Consider the following 18,905-nt stretch of genomic DNA (forward strand, 5'->3'; position numbering starts at 1 on the left):
TTAAAGCCTAGACTCACATTGCATGGGAAAGAACACATACTTTTTTCAAAGCAAGATCATTACTGATTGCAGTGTAACAATCAGCAACTGCCATACACTTCATATCCCTCTATAAAACCAAACTTATGTTCGAAACATACCTATCAAATTCAGGACCCCAGCCTCATTCAACTGTCCAAAAAGAGAGCCAACTGAAAAAAGCACCCGGCATAACAATCTAAGAAACCCACAGTCCATATGCAGCACAAGTTCTTATGCTTGTGCTGCGTATGTTAAGAACCAGAACTAATGCTAAATGCCGAATGCTCGGCCCAGTACACCACAGCGCTTTCTTGATGAGGCTGACAAGTCTCCTCTTGCACTGCAGGAGGTCCCAGATTGGGTTCTGTCTACCCACGACCGCTCACTCCTGCTCTCAGCGATCACTTTGGACAAAAACAGAAGTAGTGAAGGGGAGACAAGTCTGCGGATTTTAATACAGGGGGTGACTTGTACCAAAAAAAGTCAACAAAACAACCCCAAAACCTGAAGAACTACTATGATGCTTGAGCTTACACTTTTTCTTGGGATGTTCTAAAAGGACTGGAACTCTCACCAGTCAACAGCCACATAGAGCCTTTTATGTCACCCTCCTATGAGCCATGTCGCATTTTTTTCCCCATGATGCAAGCAGCCATAAATAGATGCGGGAATTCAAAAATATTAAATGAGTTTTGTGGGATTTATTTTCTTTACTTAAAAAGGAAGTAAGGAAAGAAAAAAAAAAAAGAAATCATACAGTGCAATACATTTAATTACATTTAGAATTGTCTGAGAAAAAAAGAGAATGACCTGCACAAATTTAGCATCTGAAACAAAGTCCAGTTTTACAGCACACCAAAATAAAACCATACAGAAATACAGAACTGTCCCAAAGCCAGAGTACAGGGCGTGTGTTTACTTTATGTAGACACCATCATTGCCCACAACAGACATTGATACCTATTAATTAGACATGAGAATATAGTTTTTCCCTTCTATTTGATCTACAGTCACTCAGAAGAAAACCACAAGAAACTTGACTAGCTTACAGATGCTGTTGCCCCATGCTTGCTCTGAAATACTTTGCTTTTCCTTCATCAAGAAAACATCCCAAACTCAGATATATCTCACTAAAATGTATTTTTATATAAACTGCAGAAACTTACTGTTTTTCTTGAATATTTTGTTTTCACTAACTATAAAGTCAAAGAAAATTTGAAACCACAATCTGAAAAACAAAGATTCAGGAAATTTCTAAAAATATCTGTGAAAATGGTGACTTAAATCATGAAAAGAAATCTCTCCAGACAAATATTTTCTTCTCAAAATAGAAATAAGCATCCTACCTTATTCACTGTGGTTTGTTTAATAATTATAAATTTGAGCAGTAAAAATCAAAAAATACAAAAAGTTTCCCACATCTGCTTTGTGAAGAAAGCCCCAGGGAGAAAGAAAGATTTTTTTCCATCTTGAGATCTCTAAGTATTTCTGTTGTCCAAGACATTATACTTTGCCTTATCAACTAGTCATTTTACAGAGTTTGTACTAAATAGATTATTTTTACTGCTGTAACACAGGCAAAATAATATTGAACTTTCATTAATTGGAGGTATGTTAGAAAACATTGATTGGTAACACCCATGTCACCAGTTAGATTTTAAGCTTTGCTGTAATTTTAGTTGAGAAAACATTTTTCTCTGAAATCTGGAGCACACAATTGCTAAAGAATTGGAAAGGGTATATAACTGGTATCATCAAAGCTTTGATTCAATGAAATATTAATATTTCATTAATATTGATCTTGAAACTTTGGCATAGAAATGTAAAATTCTATTTCTAACAACAAGACTGTTAACTATCAAAAGAGTGAAACACTAAACAAAAATCCTAGAAAAATGTATGTCTGCACATATAAAAGCAATCACTATCCAAAGTTTCCAGACAAAATGCAAGGTGAAAAATAAGTAATGCATCATTGCTGCTAAAAGTAAAGCTTATTATATCCTTTCTCTTACAACTTGAGTACATATCCAGAAAAAAATGTACATTTCTTTTTTCACACAAATGTTTTCAAGTAGGATTAAACACTGCACAACGTTTCATTTTCCTGTTTCTTGTTTAGTGAGCAGATACAGACTGCTTTAAAAGTAGAAGCATTCAATCCAAGTAGAAGACAAGTGCTTCGTGTTCTTCAAACAAAGCTTTTAGTCTGGATAAAGGAAAAAAGTTTAATCACTTTGCTCAGTTAAGTCTGTACATTTAAGAAATATTTCTGGATAGGAGCTCTGAAAATGATCTTTTTAATGTTTGTATGAAACCAAGGTGATCTAAACAAAGAGGCCTTTTTTCTCTGTAGGCGTCTTTTTTCATTAAAAACAGGCCTTCCAGTTCAAGATCTGCAGTGTGAAGGAAAATGCTGCTGTTGCTCAAATGTTTACACTATTTGTTTAAGCCTTAATTCCTCTGAGCTATCGAAACACAACCTGTCAGCAGTTCAACCCTTCAACCAAAAAAGAGAAGACATTCACCTTCAGGCTCACAAGGGGAGACCTGGTTTGCATCAGAGCTGACACAAAAGCCTTCTGCAATGGACAATTCTCTTGCACAGTTAATAGCCAGCCTAAACCCAACAACAACGTCCCCCAAGATACTCATTATGGACTTAACACTGAGTGTTTGAAAGCCCTTGTGGATAAGCATTTTTATTTTGGTTCAGTATCCAACGCTTCTACTGTGCACTTTGGCTACAGCCCAACACTGCCCTGGTACCTCTTCACACTGTGAGTGGCAGAGAGGGGTTCTCCACCCAGAGCAGCCCGTACCCTGCGTTGCCTCAATGCGCAAACAGCCCTTGCCCTTCTGCCTCCTATTCTCAGCAAAGGAGGGACAGGGAAGACAAAGGTCCCCAGTACTGACCCGTACAACTAAAACATATGTGCTCCCTCCCTGCCACACAGGTTCCCTTGTTCAGCCTACAGTTTTGCAATTACCACCTCATCGGAATGTTGGGCTAAGTCACATTTCTCCACTCAGCTCTAGTCCCACAACTCAAACGGCTGATGCAACAACAGAAAAACAGCACCAGAACTGGGTTCTGAGAACTCTGCTTTCAGCAGAGACCATGGCATCCTAGCTACAAATTACTACGTTGAACAAATTAGGCAAGAAGTTTCTTCTCATACGTGTCCAAGAACCTAAAAAGGGCTCTACCTAAGCCATACCATAGCAGTTCCTGTTTTGCCCTGCATTGGCCCATTTGTGTCTGTAAAAAGTATGTTTTACAATCAAATCTAGACAACCACTGCCAATGACTCACTGAAGCACCATTACTAATCTGGGATTTACGCCATCATTTTTCAGTCAAGACTGATTAAAGAGATTTGGCAATACTGCAAACATAATTCAGCATCTCTGGCACTGTTTAGAAAACTGTGATCACAGCTTCACATGTATTAAGACTGGTGGCCATCTGCAAAATTTCATGCTGATGCATCCAAAGAACATATACTCAGCCAGCCATTTGAACTGTGGGTGAAAAACATGGGCGGGAAAAGATGATGATAAGATCCAACAGAATATTATTAAGCAAATATCCTGTTCTAGAGAGGCTAAACCTCCAGCATTAAAACTAGACACTTCATACAATGCTGTCTCACGTGTTGCATACACATTTTATAACATCAAAATATTTTTATGTTAACAACAAATGAAACCCTTAGACTTCTATTAAAAATATAGACAACTGATTTTGATACACTACACCTTAAAACAATAATTACTTAAATGTGTTATCAAACTCCAACAATGTTCCTCCCCCTACTTCCTCTTTCCTTTCAACTTTGCCTGAAATCATTAACTCCAACAAAAGGAGCAAACCCACATTGCTTCAAGCACTCTTCTGGCACCAAGAAATGGAAGCAGCATATAAAGTTAATTAAGAGCGCAATTTTAAAAGCTGTGGTATCAGCAAAGTGAAGGTGCAGACAGCAGCAGATTTTCTGTGACTTTACTAGAGAACTTGTCTCCACCTCCATCTGAAAGCCAACATCTAGTGCTCTGAATATGGAAATTCAGTTAAAGCCTAGAGGTCGCACTGCTGCCAGCAACAGATTTCAGATTCAAGCAGATGGAAGAAAGAAACTCCAGCTCCGACAGGTAGGGACGACTGCTGCTATATGGGGCTACGCCTTGGTTTGGAGAATCGCCACACAGTCGATAGCAAATCCCTTTCAGAGGGAAAGCAGACCAGTCAGCCTGACAGTGCAAACAAACTACAGTATCACATTTCCAAAGCCCTTCAATGTGCTGCATGTCCCTCTGATCATCACACACACGTTTTCCTGTAAAAATCTTCATGGGGACATCACATCCCTCCCACTCCACCTTCATGCCCCTCCTGTTCTCCAAAGGAGACCACTCCCTTCCTACTCATCTTGCAAACTTTGCTCATCATATGTGTCATTTCAAGGATTTCCACACTGGCCATGGCTGCCAGGGATGTTTCTCTTCTTGGGTCTAAACCCTGCCCTCATTTCCACCCCTCCTACCACCAAATACAGAATGTTGCCGAGGAATTAACTATCTGATAAACGCCATGTCATACATATGCATCAGTACCAAAATATCACTTTCAAATGTGAACTTTTTTGAGCATCTGAGCCAGAGTACCAGGTCTATACAGCATATAGCAAAGTTTCTTAGCGAAAAATCAGAGGGACAAGAGCAGGACGCATGTCTGAAAGGCAGCACAGGAAATGGCTTTAGTTGGGCTGCCACAAGAACAGAAGGGTTATGAACGATTCTGGTATTCTGGTAAATATGGGCACATACTATATACGCATGCAGGCGCACTCTCTTTTTCTCACACAAATCTTTACTAGATGTTATTTAAGAATATTCAAATGAAAGCCCAAAACCATGCAAAAAACAACAAACCAAAACTATCCAGCCATAACAAGGAAACATGTAGCTTTATCTTCCTTTTCAACCTTCTGCTACCTCCCCATTACCTTACTCGCAGCACCTGCTCTCAGACCCGTGCAACATGCCATTTAGGAGAAAACCAGGTCTACGCCCAGATTACTTCCAACCACACCTACCTCAACAGGAAAGCACAAATATATCCTGCATCATTGTATCATCTCATTCCTCTCTGCAAACAATAACCTCAGACAAATGCAAGCCTCCATTACAAAGGATCTCCACTAAAAAAAGCAAACACACAAAAAAGTCTTTTCCCTACAGTTACCCCCCTGCACAAAGCATTTAAACACTATTAACCAAACCCTTCCTCAACACACCTTGTAAAGAGGTGCAACAGCTGTGCAAAAGTAAACAGGGAGGCAGTAAACAGCATGGGGGAAGGAGACTGACTTCCATTTGACAGTCTGGGAAGGCTTACACTTCAGGAAGGACGGGAAGCACCTCTTCAGAGGCAGAGGCTGTTCCTCTGACCAGAACCAACTCTCATGCTGCCTAGTCTGGAGGAGGGTCGAGTTGTTTCTTACTCGTGAGATGCTACCCTCTTATTTTGGTTCAGTAGGAAACAAAAAACCCTTTACATCCAATATGCTGTGGTACTCGGAGCTACCTGACAGAAAGGACTACAAGCCAACACTTTAGTAACGCATCAAAGTTCCAGCTTCAGCACACAACAGCCACAAGAGTCTCACCTTAAAAAAAATCATAACCGAGTGTCCGATCAGAAGTAAAAAGCTGTTCATTTGGGCAGAGAAGAAATAGTGTCTTGGAGCTGATGGAAATGGGAGAGATCAGATCATGACAGCAGATTACCAATGACAGGATAACAAGCCATTTCATTGGCGTCAATGGCTTGTTGAAGACATAGTCAATTAGGCAACCATGGTTTTATTTTTAAGTCATCTTTCTTCCTCTCTGGAAATTAACTACATTTGCATATTTCTTTCTACCCACAGGGTAACCATTAAAGAAGTTTTTATATTAGTAATCATCATCACTAAAATCAAAGCATCTGAGACAGAGTATTTTAGGGTAACGATGCAAAGTGAAATATTATTTCTATATACATCAATTGCAATTAATAGTGTTCTTTGATTTAGGTATCTGTAGTAGTCAACATGGGAACCTCATGTTTCACTTTCAGGGTTTTTTTTCCTGTTATGCTTTAGAAGGCTGATTTTGAAAGTACAGCAAATTCTTATAACTTAAAAATTCTACACAGCCTCTGTACTGGACCTTCTAACTCACACAGTGACTTGAAGGTACTCCTTTCAAGCATTATTTCAGTATTTTGAAAATTTTTTGTGTAGAAGGCTGCTGCTTCTTTCATTTTCTTTCTGAGAAATGAAAATCTCCCATTTTTTAGACTTTGGGGTGCTTTTACTTTCTGACTGCTAATTCTGTTAATACAGTAGTACCGAAGTTCCCTCACAGTTGATAGTTCCCCTTCCTTGTTTTTTTTCTTGCGGTTTTGTTTGGTTTTTTTTTTCAAGTCTTGTTTCTTGCAGTTCCCTAAGTTATGCTCTCATGATCTTCGATAATAATTCTAGAGGGTCTTTCATTATCTCCTTCCCACCAAGTACATCATAAAAATAATGACAGATAAATGATAATTTCCCTATTTTCCCCATAAATTAATGTCAAGGGGTTTTTTAAAGTTTGTTCACCTAGAACTCATACATATGTCTTTTCCTTATCATGTCAAACTTTCAACAGACAGCCCGTGCCTCTCGGCTTGTGCTCTGCGAATACTCTGTTCAGACATATCTCTTGCCACCTTCATGGGTTCACTGTTTCAAATGGTCTCTATTCTAGTTTAATCCTAATCTGCAAGTATAACTGCAACCATGAGGAAAAAGGGGGCATTGAAAAAAATTCCCCATTTCCTTCTACTTACAGAACTCACACTTATATTTTCTTTTTTATTGCCCAAACTCTTGACACTTTTTAGGTGAACTGAAGCTCTCCTCCTTCCAGAGCCACAAACATTACCCTCCCTAGAGGCGTATGCCTTCATGGGCTCTCCAACCTAGCTGCTAAACAATTAAAATAGAAAAAGAGCAAGAATATAGATGGATTTTTACCACTTCTTGCCTCCTCCAATCCTTCAACATCACAGTTTAAATTAGACCAACTGTTCGCAAGCTCTAATTTATAAATCTCAGTAGCAGGTCCCAGATGGAAATTACTGGGGTACGCTGTGCTCTCAGAACCTCAGAATCCTTCTGGGAAGACACTCGTCATGACAGGGAGGCTACGAGAGCAGCCTGAAATGAAATGCTTCCTGTGAAACACCGGGCTTAAAACTTCCAGTTCAGAGACTCTGTAGCTCCTGATACCGCTCTGCTGCAGAAATACCACAAACTGGATTTGTTTGCATTTCACTAATTCTTCCCTTTCTAAAAGTTCCAGGTAGATGCAATACATATAGATACTGATGTTGGTATCAAACTGGCATCCCGTGCATAATTTTGCACCCTGAATCCCTAAGACAATGAACCATACATAATTACACAAATCCAGACATATTCAGAAGTCCATATAAAAGGGGGTTTTGCTAATCCTCATAACCACTGTGAAGGGCCTCAGAGAAACTCAGAAACACAGACATTTTGTAGAACCTCCAACAATTACTCCCTCAGGAATTGTTTTTCCTTCTGACCATTTTACCCAAGTCTCACAATGCTCAGCCTTTTCCTGAAAGTCTCAGGTCCTTGAAGCATGTATTTACATTACACATAGGAAAGGCAAAACCTTTCACTTTATCTGTATCAAAACAGAGCTTGCAAACATGCTATACAAGTCAACTCGTAAAAGAGGGCAGGACACACATTAGCTCTTCAGCACCATTCACAGGCCCAAAAAATGTGAAGATATGAGGGTTTTCAGGAATATGAGGTGAACACACAGCATGCTATTTTACTCAATATATTGAAGGGGGATCATCAAGATTGGGAGCTATCCTAAAAGCTCCCAAAGCTAGGAAAAAAATACGAAGTCTATGGCAAGGATTATTTCAACAACCCTCGTGATTTAGAAGGGTTCCTTTGACTTCCAAGTGCCCAAGGTTGATACTTCCACATACATTTTCTGACAGCCTTTTTCAACTGTTGCATATAAAAGTTAAGCCTCATGACCTCCTTTGTTCAAGAGATAATTACTGAAGACCTTACTTTACTTGAGACATGACTAACGTGGCTTCTCCTGAAAGAACCTTTCACTGAATTCTCACAACCAGTTTAAAAGAACAAAGCTAGACAGCAGATGTTCAAAGCAACCCTGGCCTGCTACACCAAGATGGTAATACAACAGCACTCTGCTATTCCAAGAGTAAGTACTGTAACATGTTACTTTCCAAGCTGCAGTACCCTGAGTTAACTCTGAGGTGAGGGAAAACAGGAGGAAAACATGCTTTTGTCCCTTCAGAGTGACAGGAGGGAAACAGAACAAGGAGGTAACATAAGAGAACCACAGAAATAAAGAATCTCTATTCCTATGCCAGGTCTTTAGCCCCTGAAACATCTATGTGAGACATGACATTTACATAACAAAACACTAGAAGTTTTCACTGCTCTTCCTGAGAAGGGAAATCTCACTAGAAAAACACTGATTCTCACAATTTGTTCCTCACTAATTGTCTCCCCATGTACCTCCTTTCTGCTAGGACTGGAGAGCAGTGTTTTTAGAGCAGCTCTCAAAGTCTCCCTGTGCTTAGCAGCTAGTCTATTGCTGAGCTGCTTCTGCACAGCAGAGCAGAAGCCTCCACTCCATCAGCATCTCTTTTCCTAGGGCAGTATTATCCTGCTGAGAAGGAACAGGCATTATGCACCAACTGAAAAGCAGCACAAGACACATACAAAGAGCTAACAGTGAGCCTGTGATGACTTCTAATGGTTTTATTCACATCCCACCAGTCCATTTTCAGCAGCATGTTCATTTTACCTATGAGGTTTTAATACAATTGCTCAGTTCACATCCAAGCCTGCAGGGTGCTGAAGTTCCTAATATCGACAGCACCTGGACACTTACTGCTCTACTGTAACTGGGCTACTTACGCTATACAACAGAACTGCTAAATATTTCATGTAGGCATGTTCAAGCAATATATTAATTAGATATTTAATCTAAAATGTTCTCAAAATGGAATAGAACACACACATACAGAACTCGCATTGCAGATTCATTCACTATAGGAGCTTTCACATAGATTTCTCGACTGACTGTATTTTGCTGTGCTCTCTTTTTATAGAATATATAACCTTCTGGTCATAACAGATTGCTTGCTCCCAGCTGGAAAGCCTCTTGGGAACACAGAACTGTAACCTACCATTAATATATTAAGTACAGAACATTTCAGACACCATGATGCAGAAATCACAAGCAAAGATAGAAAGCTATGTGAGAACCTGATGCAGAATTAACAAAGCTTGTTCCATAGCCATCTCTAGCTCAAGTGAAGCAGTAAACCTACAGCTCACGTTGGAAGCTTGTGTCTCAGGCACTGTTACCGTAGCCATTAGTACTTCTAGCAGAAATACAATTCTTATTGATACTTCTTGGAAAAGGTATTTTACTAAAATATCGATTGGGTGAAACTAACAGGAAAAAATAACTATTCTTGGGTAATCTCTTCTTGCTAAAAAAACATATTGTAGAAAACACTCAACCAGAACATACGTAGTTTTCTCAAGTCTTATAAACTTGGTAAAATGAAGTCCGTCTATTACTTGATGAAAAAAAACCCCACCAAAACTAAGTAATGCAGACAACTTAGACAGCAGCACCCATATATTTTGAGTTAGTGCTCCTAATGGCTTCCTAGCAGTTGTTTGGGAAGGGCACATTGCCTGGGGAGAGAAAAAGGTTTCGTATACATCAAAGCAAAGATGAGCTTCAACATTTCCACTATTCTTACCAATAGAGGAAGAGTAGGAAAGTCTCTGTTTACATTGAAATCAGTTCCTTGCTCCACAAGATTTCCCCCATTTCCTAATGGACAAGTCATTCACATGCCACCCCTAGTTCCGCATTTTTTTAAAAATCTCTTATGTGCTGCTGCATGCCAAACATTATGCTGTTGTGTCACTGTACAATAGCTGATACATGGGTTCACATGAAGAGAACTGTTTGTAAAGCACTTTCTAATCCTTCAGCAAGAGAGGAGCAATCAGAAGATGAGACCAGTAGCATCACTATATATAAATATGGCTGCTCAACACCACTTTTTAAAAAACTGCTGTTTTCAGTTGCTTACGTTTTCCCAAAGCGTGTGCCCAGAAATTTTTCATGCTGAGTGCTTGTATCAGACTGATTTTTAAAGAATAATCATTAGTTTCAGCTAAAACAGTTCATCTACTGCCAAAAGTAAGGGCTAAAGGAAAAATGTTTTGCATAAATTTAAATAACAACGAAAACCGGCAGTCTTTCCTTTCTATCCTAATCCTTTAAAAAGTCACAGTAAACACACATCCAGTAGAGATTCACTCACAACTAAAATCTCCAAAGATGCCAAAAAACTGAGTACTCTTGCTTTCCACAGGTGATCTAACTGCAAATGCACTGCCCTACAGGCAGACTCACTGCTCCAGCTGCAGGGGTCCGGAAAGCAGTTCCTTTTAATAATCATTCAACATGAGTTTGGCTGAACATTGGACTGGGCCAGCAGAACCTGTATCTCTAGGACAAGCCTTCAGGAATGAGAAACAAATATCAAATTCAAAAGCATGGAAAAATGGCCAAACTGAAGGAATGGGAGAAGAAGTAATAGATTTGAAGAGCAATACTGGCAAAGTTGGCTTAAAAAAATGAAGCTGTCAGAAGACCAGGACTGAGGTCTGGAGTTAAAAATAAGGTCAAAAAATTACTTGGCTGGGAGGAATCATTGCAATAAAGAGCTGAGGAGCAGACAGGTATGGGCAGACCTAAGAGACAAAGACAAAGGAGCATAAGGAGGGAAACCAAGGAGGGAGCAGCTTAAGCTGGCACAAGTAGGCTGGGAACCAGCTATGGGAACAGGAGAGACACTGGAACACAGACTTCAAGGGAGAACCAGCCTTCTTTGGCAGAAAGAATAAAGTAGCAACGAGCTTGGGGTGTCCGACTCAAGACATCCATGATTCAGCTTTGGAAGTACACAGTCTTTTACATAATACATGCAGAAATAGCTGGGAGGGCTTAGCAGTTCTGTAAAATTGAAACTAGATCTTAAATCAGGCACCCAAAACCTGAGAAATATTGTGTTGATCAACAACAAGAGGACAATTTTTAAAGACTTGCCTTGCACCACACAGGAACTGTGGGGAGTGGTAGGGTTGCATCCCAGGCCTCTGGAAGGATACAGCTCTCAATTAGAAAACAACCTTGGTCTCCTCTTCCTTCAATCGCCTGCTTTGACTGCTATACAACTTCCAGTTTCTGCAACAAATAAAGCTATTACACTCACCAATGTCCTTTACTGCACAGTTCATCCCCAGATTAGGCCCCTCCTGCACATTAAATACAACACAGAAAAGTAGATCATCTAACTAAAGATTTAGCATAATTGGAATCCATGAGGCCAAACTGTGGTTACATGGATTGCTCTTTTAAGACAACTGGTTTGTAAGCAGTGTAGGTCATTTGTGGTTTAAAATGGCGTCTTCATCCCTGTAACTGTCTTGTTTGTATGGGGCAGCATTGCCTTCCATTCAGCATGGAGCCAACAGTGCCAAACACTTCCACTAATCCCAGAAACGATGACAAGCAATCCACCCGCACTTTGGGAGCAAATGGTATGATCACTAGAAAACCTCAAGGACCATGTTCATCCATGTTTCTAGAAGTATGTGACTAGACAGCAGAGCAAGTTCACAAGTCCACAGGGAGTCGAGTCATATGACACTACCTCCTAGCTTCCAGCTGTGACACCGACTTTTAAACATGGCTAGACATATATGACTTTTCTGCTCGTTATCTACTGGTCTCATATTAATTGTTGCTATTTCTGCCTGTGTTATATTGTACAATTTTGAACTTAAAAAAGCGATCCATAAAAACTGGAAGGGATAAAATACCCATGATATAACTCTCATGTACAGATAACGCCCATGCTCACAAAGCACCTGAGAAATGCTCTGCAGACTTCTGGAGCTGGACAGGAAGAATTACCCCAGATTTTACATTTTATGTGTAGCATCTTCCACAAGACAAGACACAAGCATCTTTTTCTAGCAAATGCTGTAATGTTCGATAAATTATGATATTCACAGAACTGCTATCAGAATTAACAATGTACTAAAACTTAGCACTTTATGGTAAAAATATAACAGAAAAGTGGTACACAAAGCTCGGCAAGTAGCTCTGGTGACTGAAGATATTACCACACTGCTGTTCAAGTTTACTGCCTCCCAAGCAAAGTCAATGGACCAGATCAAGTGAACACTCTTCAGAAATGTCAAACCAACAGTTTAAATTAAGACACTGAACTTTGTGCTAAAGTTGCTGAAGCGCAGGCACACATTTCGTTCCACCTGCCCTGCTGTGGGAGGCAGTAATTTCCAGCCTAGTGAATGTAAAAAGTAGCTACAGGATCAAAAGAACTGTTAGCGGCAAGACAAAATGCAGCAAAATGTACAGAGAAATCCAGGTGGGTAAGGGAAAAAAAAAAAAAAAAAAGAGAAAAAAAATCTTTAGAGAGTCTACCAATGACTACTTTATTCTGAGCACACTGAAAAAAACCACAAGCTGTTTTTCAGAAGAGCACTATGAAAATTAGAGGCTTAGCAAACTATAAAAACTACTCCCTTAACACTGGTCATCACAGAGAAAATGTAGAAAAAGAGCTGGAAAAAGAACAGAGACTCCAAGCAGGCAAGTATTTTTAAGACACCTTATACAAAGCAATTTAATTCTGAAGTCTTATAACTCTCAAAGACTGGACAATTCTTGAAAAATTCTTCTAAAGCCTGAATCCAAACTTCAGAATGCCAAGGGTTAAGGCTTGAAACACAAACCAGAATCATAGAAATATCCAATGCCTAACCCTAGCAGTAAGCCCAGCGCTACACTTTCACCAACATAATAGATTTAGCAACAGAGAATGAGTGGAAGAACAAATTCTCAGCATATCTAGCATCCTCTGCACCTCCACTGTTAGTCGTAATTTCTACCTTAGAGGCTTGTCCTATTTATCACAAGGTGAAATTCCAGGCATCAAATTCTTTCTAAGCACTTTCTAAGTTCATTCTGCTTGTACATGCTTCTGCAGCTGGAAGGAAGTTACAGAAACCTCAGTGATATGGCAGGCTACCACCAGGTAAAGACGTGGTTCAAGCACAGTTAGTCTGGATTGCATAGCCTTGTAAAAAAAGAAGGAATTGCGCATGTGCAGAGGCATTTGCAGGCACTGGTTTTATTTGTAGAATTATGTAGTTGCAGTAAGGGTACCTGAGCTATAAACTGCCTCAAGGAACCGAGGTGCACTGCTTCCAAAGATCTGCAACATCTTTACATATATGTTTCCTATTAGTCATATGGTGGAAAGAATAATTGTTCTTATAAAAGTTTAGATGGGTGGTAAAACATACTATTTAACTGCAACTTTAAAGTGCTCCACTGGTAAATGCTGTGAAACATCAATCAGAAACACACTGGATGCATTTTTCTATCACTCTCTCTCTTCTTTCCTGTATGAGCCATCTACTCCCTCATCTTCCTTGCTCTTTTCCCTTCACTTTCCCCCTCTATATCCCCACTCTTTTTCTCCCATGCTACTCCCTTTCACCTCACTCAGCTATCTCCTCCACAAAATCTTGCAACAAACTGGAAGAACAGAGCTGTATTTAGAGAGCGTCATCTCTCACACAACAGGCTTCTCTGTTAGCGTGGCAGAGCAGTAGACCACAAACAAGATGCAGGCCTTCACGAGAAATAAAAGAACAGCCAGGGGGTTACACTCTCATGAGTGGGCCAGGTCTACACCCAACAGCTCAAGAATGTCAATGTCTTCTGCAACATATCCTGCTGATTTCATACGAGGTCTTAGCAATACCTCACCACTGTATGCAATGAGTACTTTTAGTCAATGCAGACACACATTCTCAAACCTCGGTTGCAGAGAAATCCTTAGTCGTGTATTACAAACAGCATAGAAAGTCTCCTTCAACTAAGATCAAGATCTTAACTTGCCTGGAGATTAGAAGGAAAACTACATTACTCCCTTGCATTTCATCAACATGGCTTTAGCTAAGCTAGGACATACATGGTACTTCAATTTCCCTATTTCCTATTTATTGCATATTTGGTAAAAATACCATAAATTCAAGAAATTCATGCTTGGTGAGAGTATAATCGGCCAGGGACAGCCTTCTTGCTGAGTGAATACACTTCACTGCAGCTTTTAAATGTTGTTTTCAAAAAGCACTAACGTATTTCTGCAGCACTGGTACCTCCCTTTCCTCTGCGAGAGACAGAAAAGTGGCTGGCTCAACGGGCTGGCAGAAGCAGAAGCACAAAGTCCACCTGTGCTGGCTGATGCAACGGCACTAACCTGTTTCTGAAATGGAGAAAATACCATGGTATCTGCCAGGGAAGTCTGGGGAATTTGTCTTCCATTAATTCACGCACACCTCCCTTACTGTGTGCCATACAAATCACAAAAACTGGCTATGACCCTACCACTCCCCCGTGCAGTCAAGTCACACATCCTCCTCTCAGTCACATCCTTAATTGACAAATGTCCCTATTATTCTCCTTACTTCACTTGGCCCACACTTCATTCCCAACCTGCCTGCTTGTTCTTCAGTTTTACCTTGCACACTGCCCATCTGTGGCGACACTTCCCACAGAATGTGGGAAGCGAAGGAAGGAGAGCAAAGGCAGCAGGAAGTGGCTGTGAAGCGGGAAAGGGAAAATTCTCCTTCCAGCTGAAAGCCAGAAGAATCAACTTTGTCTACAGTAAAGAGCTTATCGTACTAGGTTAAGCAGCAATAGGTGTGATTTAAACACATTTGAGGCTATGCCTAGCTGTCTGACAGATGTAGATGAGAGAGATACACCTCAAAGTTTTCTTCTTCCAAGGTCAACAACATTTTCCAACAATGTTTCTGCAAAGGATGTCTGTTTGAGATTTAGGTAGATAATCCAACAATAGAGAGGAAATTCAGTCTGTCAGAAAAGAAACAGGAAGGGAAGTGACAAGCAGAAGCAAAGAGCACAGAAGATAGAGCTCTGAGCTATGCTGCCTGCATTACTTGATCTGTCTCAAGGACAACAGCTAGATGTTTCAAACTTCATCTCCAAGCAAGGCAATTGCTCTTTACATCCAGGCAAGAAATGGGGCAGTTCTTCCAACAAAGTAATCTACAAAGGGGATCCAAGAGATATCCTTATATTCTAAAGGTGCATCTTATGTACTAGCAATTAGGTAATTAAAATTTGCTGTAACAAAGCACACGCCAGAAGCCTGAATTAAATGTTAACAAGGAAACAAGAACCAACAGGGGATCCTTGGCCTTTTTATTTTGCTTCCTAGTTCCAGTACAATAATACAGAGATTAAGGAGCCCGGAATATATAGGAAACAGAGCAGCCGTTTCTCCTAGCAGTCATTTCACTCCACAGGGAGAACTTCTATTTAATACAGCACCTGTGCAACCAGACTAGACTTGACCAGGTCTAAGAGATGGCTGAGGACATCCAACCTTCAATACATCTGAGATCTTAAGACCGAAAATTCCACTACCCTAGCAGGGGTACAGCCTTCTGTCTCAGCTCACAGCAACCGAGACAGAGTTTCTGCAGATGTGTGATCACTGCCTTCAGTAACAGAGCCCAACACCCTCTGAAGATCCAAGTGCCTCCTTGGCCACATGCTGGCAGGGTTCTTTTTTTCTCCATGGGTCCCTACAAGTTACCATCCACTATAGATTAAGTTAAAATTAGCTCATTAAAAATAAATTAAATTGCAGGCAAAGTTGTCACGTATCAAGAAAAATGCATACAGCCTAGATACGAGTACTTGAAAACAGCACTGAAATAATCATTTGCTAACAACTTGGTACTGCCAGCAGGGAGCAGTGAATAAAAGAGGTCACATCCACCTCAAAGTTTGGAAAATGCCAGATATCCTAAATTTAAGGATACTGAATTTCAAATTCTTGCCAAAAATACATGTTCCCCCCCATTTGCTCTTGCCTAACATTTGTGCTGAGAGTCAGAGAGACTTGTGAAAAAAAATTGGCAAGATATTGCATTCCCTGTGAGAGCTCTCTGAGTTCCTAGAAGCAAGGTAGCCCACTGAATTAAAATCTTCAGAAGCAGGAAAAACCTGAGTAAGTTTTTAAATTAAGAGCTTTTGAAAGAAAAAAAAAAAACAAAAAAACCAAACAGTGGTTCCTCAAGGGGAAAAAAATAGTCTTGTTTCCAGGACAACAGGGTTCTGCTAGCTCATCTCCCTTGCTTTAGAGTTTGAGGGCATGCAAACACATAAGAGCCTCTACTTCTGTTGCTTAAAGAGTAATGCAGCAAGACCTTCTCAGATAGCTCTCTACTGCCAACGTAGACAAGCTCAGTATTACAGACTTCCACAGAAAGAATGATATTGCCCTGCAGTGGGAGAGGTACTATCAACACAGAGCCCAACTGCCCAGGCAAAAGTGGCTGTACCGAGTATGCAGCACACGCAGACCACGCTGAGCTTTGACCAGCATGCAGTGACTCTGCTCATTGTACAGAGGAAAACATATGCCACCGAGACAGAGCTACAACTTCATTCTTACACCGCTCTGTCAAAGCCATGTGAAACGAATGATGGTGCATCGGTACTGCAAAGGCATTTCTACTCTATTTCACAACCATATTCTAGCTTAATAAATGGACAAAAATCTGAAATATGCACCAATCTAAACACACAATCTGTTTCCTTTTAAGGCTTCTCTACATGGGAAGGGAATCATAAAAGCTGGTCTGGAATAAATTAAGGGAGGTTAAAAGTTTCGAAACATCCTATCACTTCCCACAGCACACTCCGCTCGCTAAGCTCCACTTTTCGATTCCTGGTCCCTGAACAATGGCATCGCTGCTGAAAAAGCGGAGCTCACCGAAGAGCACAGGTGCACCATGCGTCATCAGACAGTGATCACAAACGGACTGTCCCGTCTTCACTTTTTCAAACTCCTGCTTGCAACACTGAAGAGACAATCCCACCTCACGACGGGGCCTCCTGCACACACAAGTGTTTCCGTGACTCTTTTTGAGCACGAAAGCGTGCAGCTGTGGAGGGCGTAGCGTTACTTACGGTCCTAACCACACCACCTCGCCTTGGGGTCACCCTACCACCGCAACAACAAACGTGGCAGATCAGACATTTCTCAGGGACGCGGGGCCTGCCAGCCCGCTGTGCTACAAACCCACGCCGCGGCACAAAGCCGTAAAAGAAGCGTCCAGGCTAATAGTGAAAAGCATGGATCTCATAAAAATACCTGGAAACAGGAATGCACAGGAGCTTTCAAGCACTCCCTTAAATAAAAAATTAAAAGCAAGATAATATCTTTTTTTTTTTTTTTTTTTGGATGTCTCGCTCTTGCATCTCTTCCCGAGACAGCTGTTTATGCGCCCTTATTCACACACGGCAGCCTGGCACGGCTCACGTACGCTCGGGCAGACGCTCAGGACAAACCTTAATAAAAGATAAACGCGTAAACACCAAACCCAATAACGCCGTCAAACAGAGCAGCGCGCTGCAGATGACAAGGTCGATGACCGAAACCGCGACGCGGCACGAAGCAAACGCCGGGTGCCAGGGCCTCCCCAAGATGGGGGCTCGGCGGTGCGCGCCCGGAACGGCGGGCGGGCGGGCGGGAGGACGGGGCGCTCTCAGCGGCGGCTGGCGACGAGGCGCGGCAGCGCTGCCCCCCGCCCAACGGCCGATCCAACGGCCGCCCCCCGCGCTGCCACCGCTCCTGCGGCGCAGCGCCCCGCCACCCCCACCCCTCCGCGGAGCTGTCAGCCGCGCCTCCCGCCTCAGCCGTACGAGACTCGCCGGGCCCGGCCCCCGCCGCGGAGGCGCACCTTCTCCCTCCGGCCCTCTCCTCGGAACGCGGCGGTGCAGCTCCTCGGCTGCCCTGGTAGCCCGGCAGGCGCCCCTCGCTTACCTCCGCAGCCCCGGCTCGCCGGGCACCGCCCCGCGGCAGCCGCCGGCCCCGCACCCTCACCGGCTCCGGCGGCCCGACGCGCGCCGGCGCCCGCCTGCTCGTGACGGCACCGGGAGCGGTGGCCCCGCCCCGCCGCTGGGCCCGGCCCCCTGCGGCCGCCGGTGGGCCCCGCCGCTCCGCGGGAGACGGGCAGGTGGGGAAGGCGAGGGCGGCAAGTACCGGGGACGGACGGCGCGGCCACGGCCGGGCTGTCATCGCCCTCCCGCCGGGGCTGAAATAAGCCTGTTTCAACATGCCTCCCTCCGGCTACCCGAAACTCGCCTTCCGGCCTCCGAGCAATGCTTTCGTGCTTTGTCACCTCCGACTCCAAAGGATCCAAAAATATAAAAACTGGGATTCTCTTTTGTATTACCCTCTGCAGCCAGGAATTGGGGATTTCAAGGAAGAAAGTGTGATGGGTGTGAGAAGTACCTGCATCGCAGCTATGAAGTTTGGGCCAAACAATTCGAGATAATAATCCAGGTTTTTTTCTTTTCTAATGAAAACACCAGCACTTTTCCTCCATTCATCCTTACTCATTGGCCACACTTGAAGTTCCTTGATAGCTGTCTCAAACAGCTACATTTGTTGAAACTGCTCTATAAGCTGGAGTCTGGGCTCCATTTCTTAATCAATTTCTGTAACACGCTGCTATCAATGCGGGATTTCACTTGCTCAAGCAGTGTGAAGTGTAATTTGAAAGAATGTACGAAGAGGTCACAGTCCATCTCTGGCT

General features: G+C 42.2%; 1 protein-coding gene across 23 annotated transcripts in view; it reads right to left on the bottom strand.

Moving 5' to 3' along the window:
• The window catches only part of INPP4A (inositol polyphosphate-4-phosphatase type I A), a 141,766-nt gene that overhangs the window by 113,028 nt on the left and 9,833 nt on the right, over window positions 1-18,905 (bottom strand). For 14 of the 23 annotated variants that reach the window (XM_075737935.1, XM_075737921.1, XM_075737829.1 and 11 more), the window contains exon 1: window positions 18,131-18,268. The exons of 1 other annotated variant lie outside the window; for it this stretch is intronic. The gene's annotated coding sequence lies outside the window, so the exon portion shown is untranslated. Of the gene's footprint in view, window positions 1-11,277; window positions 11,416-18,047; window positions 18,110-18,130; window positions 18,269-18,905 lie in introns of those variants that run through there. 8 more of the 23 variants (XM_075737927.1, XM_075737770.1, XM_075737856.1 and 5 more) reach the window with 3 other exon arrangements.

The sequence above is a fragment of the Balearica regulorum genome, chromosome 1 (assembly GCF_011004875.1).
Source record: "Balearica regulorum gibbericeps isolate bBalReg1 chromosome 1, bBalReg1.pri, whole genome shotgun sequence".
NCBI lineage: Eukaryota > Metazoa > Chordata > Aves > Gruiformes > Gruidae > Balearica > Balearica regulorum.